Source organism: Cebus imitator, unplaced genomic scaffold, assembly GCF_001604975.1.
Source record: "Cebus imitator isolate Cc_AM_T3 unplaced genomic scaffold, Cebus_imitator-1.0 Scaffold232, whole genome shotgun sequence".
Classification (NCBI taxonomy): Eukaryota; Metazoa; Chordata; class Mammalia; order Primates; family Cebidae; genus Cebus; species Cebus imitator.
In genome coordinates, this window is record NW_016107547.1 from 3,452,914 (window position 1) to 3,460,229 (window position 7,316).

Here is a 7,316-nt window from a genome sequence, read left to right on the forward strand (position 1 = left end):
TATACTTTTGTATACAGATGCTCCTTAAGATATAATGGGTTAATCTCACGATAAACCCATCATCAGTCAAAAATGTCATAAGTTGCAAATGCATTTAATATCCTGATAAACCCACTATAAAGCTGAAAAACATAAGTGTAAAGGTCATAAGTCAACGGCCATCTGTATATTTAAAATTATAGATAATAAAAAGTTAAAATAGTTTTGGATAGTATCTGATGATGTACAAAAACACTAGAAAACAATTTCAAATGAAAAATATGTATATAATAATTAAACTAAATTTTAAAACGAAAAAATGTTAATACTAGTTTCATAGGAAGAAAGGGTTAACTTTCTATTAAATTATCGATAATAAACTTAAAAAAATTTGTGAATAGAAAATTCTCTCACACACAGGGCTTATTGCCAATCATTTGAAAAAAAAATACTGAGGAGAAATGCACCAAAATATTTAAATAGCAATAATCTTTGTGTTGTGTGACTATGAATGATTTTTATTTTCTTTATATTTTCCCTATTATCTACATTGAAGATATAAGGGGTTTTTTTTAAATCATAAAATAGCAATTATAAAAGTTTTGGATAGAAAATTTGAAATTTTTACTTTCCTCTCTGTTCTTCTTATCTATGTTCATATAGATGTGTGGTATTTGGCCATTCATTAGAAAGTATATATTAATAGTACCTTGCACTTTGCAAAGCACTTTAGACTTTTTCCAATATTTAACTTTCACATACAGTATTATAATTTATATGCTTGACACCCCTCTGACATAGCAGGTCAGAAAAATATTATTACTCCGCCTTTCAGATGAGAAAACAGAGGCTCAGCTATTTGCCAAAGGTCACACAGCAAGGCAATAGCAGACCTTGGACAAAAGTCTACGTTTTATTATTCCTAGCCTGGCACTCTTTTCACTATATCATGTTGCCTCCCATAATGAGTACCAAACCCTAGATACTACTCATTTATCAAATAACTAACTTAAGCCCAATTGAATTCAAGTTACTTACATCAATTAAATGTACTATCCATTTTACTTAACTGCACCCGAGAGCCATGTGCAGGAAAGAGGCACTCAGATGAAATAACAGGGAGGAAGCAGTAGAATTTTGTAACATATGGCATGCTTGTTTGTGAAATCAAAGGTATGTTTCATGCCAGCTTTTTGTCTGCAAAGTGTCTTTCATTCCACTAAGAGGTATACCCCATGTCAGGAAATGCACAATCTCCTAGCCCTTTCTTTTGAAACCTAAGCCCATGAGAGCGTGGACTTGGCATGACTTGATGGAACATTGAATGCAATATGTTTGACCCATTTGTGGGTACAAACTCTCCAGATCAACTACCGTGAAGAAGGACTCTAGGTTGTTATCTAGATTCCTTATTAGCATAGGGAAAGTGGAGATGCCATTGAGTCTTACGTTTATCCCTGGTTAGAGAATATGGTTTTATAATTTCACAGAATGAAAATACCCTCTGGGAACGAAAATAAAAGCAAAAGCAGGAAGCAGCCAAGTGCACTAAAAATGTACAACGAAAGCAATTAAGTTCTCCCATGCAGAATAATACCTGACCCTAGTTTAGCCCAAAAGATCTAATCTTTACAGGTGTGTCTACCTCTTACCCAGCAGTGAAGGGAAATGCCAGAGAGCAGGGGACCATGGGTATTTGAAGAAGACATCTCTGTAGATTTTTAATGATATAAAATTTACTTTGCTGCTACGAGAACCTTTGCTACCAGCTCAATAGAGGCTCTCAGGGAAAATATTAACATAGAATGAAAACCTCATATTTAAGTGAGGGGTGCACTGTATGAGAGACATGGGCCTTTTTTAAAAAGAAATATCACTGTCATTTCAGATGACATGGTCTTCCAGTTGATATTCTCAGTCTTATTTATTTAGTAAATCTTGCCTTGCATGCCAATGACTCCTTACTAGGAAGTTGATTTGTATGAAGGAAGAAATAGTTTTTACTTCATTCTAATTGCAGATTTCTAGTTGGCTAAAGGAAGGAGTATGAGTCCCTAAACACCTCTATTGCAGAAGAACGAGAAGCAGAATATTAGAGAAATCTTTTGAGTCCAGAGTGAGCTCGGTTCTACTACCAATTCCCCCATTTACTTAACCTCATGTTTCCTCTTCTGTAAAACAAGAACAACAATATCTACCTTGCAATGTTGATGTGGGAATTAATAAAAATGCACGTTGTATGTCTTTTGTAGTAAGAAGTTTGAAAGTACATATACTACCAAATTACTAACAATGGTTAAATAGTAGAATTCTTAGATAGATTATTAGATGGTGGCACTAAGGGTAGTTTTTTTATTGTTCCCTTTCTACTGTCTTTTGTCTTTTTTTTTTTTTTTTAGTCAATGAACACATTCTAACATTGTAATAAAAAACACATACTATTTCAAAATAATCTACGTGAAGTTCCTACTCTAGTGTGGAGCACACAATCAGCACTCACTTCCTCATTGTTCGCTGCCGTCATCGTGATCATTGACATTATCATCCTCTTCTTATAGTTGGTGAGAAAACAGAGGCTTAGAGAAATTAAGTAGCTTACTTAAGTCCATATATTTTGGAAGTAAATAAAATGACTAGCATGCTGCTTGAAGTATACCATCCACAGACACATTTCTTGAATCATGAATAAGTTGATCAGGTAGAGAAAGTGACCAACCCAAACTTGGCCAACGCATAATAGGCCCTCACTGAATCAGACGGCTTAAACTGGAACAAAATTTTGACAAAAGGATAGCGTATGCAAGAAGTGATATGAAGTTTTTTGTTGTTGGTGGTTTGTTTTTTGAGAGCGAGTCTTGCTCTGCCACCCGGGCTGGAGAGCAGTGGTGTAATCTCGGTTCACTGCAACCTCTGCCTCCCAGGCTAAAGCGACTCTCGTGCCTCAGCCTCCTGAGTAGCTGGAATTACAGGCATGTGCCACCACACCCAGCTAATTTTTGTATTTTTAGTAGAGATGGGGTTTTGTTATGTTGACCAGGCTGGTCTTGAACTCCTGTCCTCAAGTGATCTACCTGCCTCCGCCTCACAAAGATTACAAGTGTGAACCACTGTGCCCAGCTAATAAGTGACATAAAGATTTGAAGGACAGATATATAATCACATTAAAATAAAAGAAGGAATTTCCAATAATAAAAATTAAATAACAATGGTCTTCAATAATAATTTACTAATTCTCATAGGTTAAAACCAATAACCAATAAAGGTTTTCTCTGATATCACCACTTTCAATCTCTCTCACAATCATGCATATATGCATGCCTGTGTGTGCATGCATACACACACAGACACACACGCACACACACACACACACACACACAAGAAATCCCTTACTCTTATTTTTTCAGAATTATCACTTGCTTCTTGTTGCCTTCAGAGTGAATAAAAGATTCTAGTATAGCACCTTCCCTTTATCACCACTTCAAATCTATTCCTGTGTTTCATTGAAGGTTATTTGATCTGTCTACATTTTCTCTCATGTCTTTTCCAGATGTCTACCTGTCAACAATATTCAAAATGATTAACGATTAATGACTAATTGGAACGAAAGGGGTTATCTCTCTCAGATGTTAACTTTTACAGAAGTCATCTTGAAATTCAGCATCTTTGACTAAAGGTGTTAATTTTTAACTTTTAGGCCCCATAGTAGACCATTAAGGAAGATATTTTCTAACTGGAGAGTGCTTTCCTTTGTTATCCCAAAGTCAAAGTGATTCCAGCAATCACTGATTTTATGGGGTTAAGTTCTCACTGAACCTGATTCCTTGACCCTCAGGGCAGAGACAGAATTGGCCTAAATCTTTATGGAATGTCTTCTGTGAATTTAACATTAAGTGAGGAGAATTGAGCTTATTTCTAGATAGAAGCTAACAATGATAAATTCTCTCTCCTCCACAGCCTTGGAGAGAATCAGTGTTATATCACTGGTTGCTGGAACATGCGAATTAACACTACTGAATAGGATAAGAATTTGGAATTTCCTATTAATTGTAGTATTCATGTCTTTATATAAAATTCCTCTAATAGGTTTCACTGATACAAAGCTACCGCTCTTTCCCACTCTGCCAGTGTTGTAGGAGTGCTGGAGAAGCCTTTGGCTTCAAGTTGCTAAATAAGAATTGGTATTTCTAGAACTTTCTTTTTCACTGCGTCCTATTTGGCGTTTGTTTCAAATATCAAAGGTTGAAAATGTCCAAAATAACTAATTCTGACGCTTTCGTCATCAATAAAGCATATAAATTACAGTCAACACTCAGTGTTCTGGCATTCTGTCATCAAGAAATCTGTATTGACTGGGGCTTCAGCCAGTACCCTAATAGTTATTGCTAATGATGACCCTGAAAAACAGCATAAACTGGTAGTGCCTTCTGAAGATTTAAAAAAAGCCTATAATCCATTCATTGTAGTTTTACATTTAAATATAGTTTACTAAATTCTTATTCCTTGGAAGTGGAACAAAGCATACTCTTTGATTAAGCAGGGCACCTGATCTTTCAATCTTGCTAAATCTATTAAAAAATACAAAGGCATAGATCTTTGAATAACCCTCTAGACCCACTATAACTTTCTTTGATACAGGACACCTTAAAGCACTTATTCACAGGCAATTGTGACTAACACATGGGTAACATCTACTATGTTGAGCAGTAAGTAATGATTTATGTCTTTAGGGTATCCTGACATCAGAATACACATAAGTTGACAAATGTAGCATGAGCAGTAATCATTTACAAAGTACTTGTCACAGAAAATGAATTGGGTGTGGGCTGTCCTTTGGAAGTGGAGTCAATGTTTTATATAATACGTAGCCTGTACCTCAAACTGCATTTAAGAGAATATTATTAATACTAATCAGCTGCATTTGATTTTTAAATCAATTTAGCATTCATAGTTTTAAGGGGAAAAAACTAAAAACAATAGACATGGTCTCTGTGCAATGTAGTTAATGTTTGCGAAGCAGTCACTGGGGCTAGCATAATGAGGCTGACAAGTCAGTAGGTCTGACATTTCTACACAACATCACAACTCAAACTTCATTTTAAAAAGCGGTAAAAATTAAATGTGGCACATCAAGTGTAGTGAACTGCAGTGCCAGTTGGTGGTGGGGGAGATGGAATCTGGTCATTAAAACTTTGCAATGTCTCACTGATAAAACGTAGGTTAGAAAGAATGGTGTACAAGCTGACACAGGGGGAAATATAAAGAGAGGTGTTCATTATTTTTTATTTGAAATAATAATACCAATAATAGGTATATTCAAAATCAGAATTATCTTGAATAAGAAATTATTTCATATTCTATTTTCTGTGTTCCCTCTTCCTTGATCCCAAGACCTTTCCAATCAGTGAAAATAAAATATTAAAATATGTAATTGCTTTGGGATGGACTAAACAATGGTATCACAGCAAATACACTTGAATTGTTTTCAAAAAATTTTCAAGCATGATGATCAAGGTTTCTCCTTTTATTAAAAAATGAAAGAGTTGTTACTTTCATATAATAATTAAACTTTATGCTGAGGAAGAAGTTGAAGGACCCTTTAACTCTTGCAAGCATGAAGGCTGCTATCCTAAGGTTTACTTAATCATAGAACACTCTCTTTGAAGAGTGTGTATTTCTTATGAAATGCTGGCCACGATTCCCTCACTGCAACCTTTGCCTCCCGGGTTCAAGCAATTCTCTTGCCACAGCCTCCCAAGTAGCTGGCGCTACAGGCGTAGGCTGCCACACCCACCTAATTTTTTTGTGTTTTAGTACAGACAGAGTTTCACCGTGCTGATCAGGCTGGGCTTGAACTCCTGAGCTCTGGCAATCCACCCGCCTTGGCCTCTCAAAGTCCTGGGGTTATAGATGTGAGCCACCGCACCCAGCTTAATTTTTGTATTTTTAGTAAAGACAGGTTTTCACCGTGTTGGCCTGGCCGGTCTCAAACTCCTGACATAAGGTGATCTGCCTGCCTCGGCCTCCCAAAGTGCTGGGATTACAGGCAGGAGACACCATGCCTGGCCAGAAATAGGACTTCTTAAGATGCTGTATAACTTCGCCCTGGTCACTGGAATTAACTGCATGCCCCTGCACCACCATTCCTTCACCACATCCTCCACCTATCCCTGGGTTCTTTATAAATCCATGGTCTCCAGGGAGCTCAAGAGTTTTCCTGTTTCTGCTACAGTATGTCTTACCTTTAGCTTTCAATAATTTATTTTTGTATGCTAAATTGAGATCCCATAATAGCAATACTAATCACCATACTCAATATGTAAAGAATTCCAATAAGTTCATGACCGCAAAGTTTTTGTAGTTGCCAAATTAGAAATACATATATGGCTTTCCTCTTTAATGTCAGATTATAATGTGACTTCTATAAATCTATCCTAATTAAGTAATACAAAATATGGGGAAAAGTTACATATATGAATACGTTCATCCCAGCCTTGTTTCAGAGAATTGAAAAACAGGAAAAATCTATTAGGTCAAAGTAAGGAAATAGTTATATGTTATTACAGCCACTAAATTAAATATTACGTGATCACTTAAAGTGAAGGCAAAGAAAAATATGTAGAAGCTTGAAAACATGTTTATGATACAATGTTAAGGAAAAATAAACTCTATAGTTTAAGTCAAAACAAATCTGTGCATTAAAAGGACCAAATGGAAATACACAAGAAAGGACCAAATGAAAATACATTATAATGACAGCAGTTAAGATGTTGCAACTATGGATGACATATATTGACTACATGTTCTGCATTTTGTGTGTGTGTGTGTGTGTGTGTGTGTGTGTGTGTGTGTGTGTGTGTGATTACAAAATTTTTTACCTTTAAAAGGTGGTTTGGGGCTATCTTCAAATTCAGCTAAGATTTTGTGCTTCTTAGCTACTGTAATGTTTCACTCCTCAGGATTTTAGAAGACATCTGAACCTTGAACTGGATTATCAAATCAAGCATTTACATTGATACCCGGTTCTTACTTGTTCTTCAAATAATCTGAATATTATTGCATTTTACCAGAGTTGAAAGATGTTTGCTATTTTTGGAGTCAATTTCAAGATAATAGATTGCTTCTTACTGATAAAAAAAAAATCAGTAAATAAAATAGAAGTAGTTTATACAGAAAAAAGGACTTTTCTATTAAGCCTTTTATAGTAAGTCAGGAAAAATAAAGCAGTGATTATAGAGGGGAGAGATAAATAAATACCTTGAGATTAAGAAGTGCTGGCTATGGAATGTAAAATAAAATATATTCATAGTTATACATTATTCAGGATTGACCAATTTCTT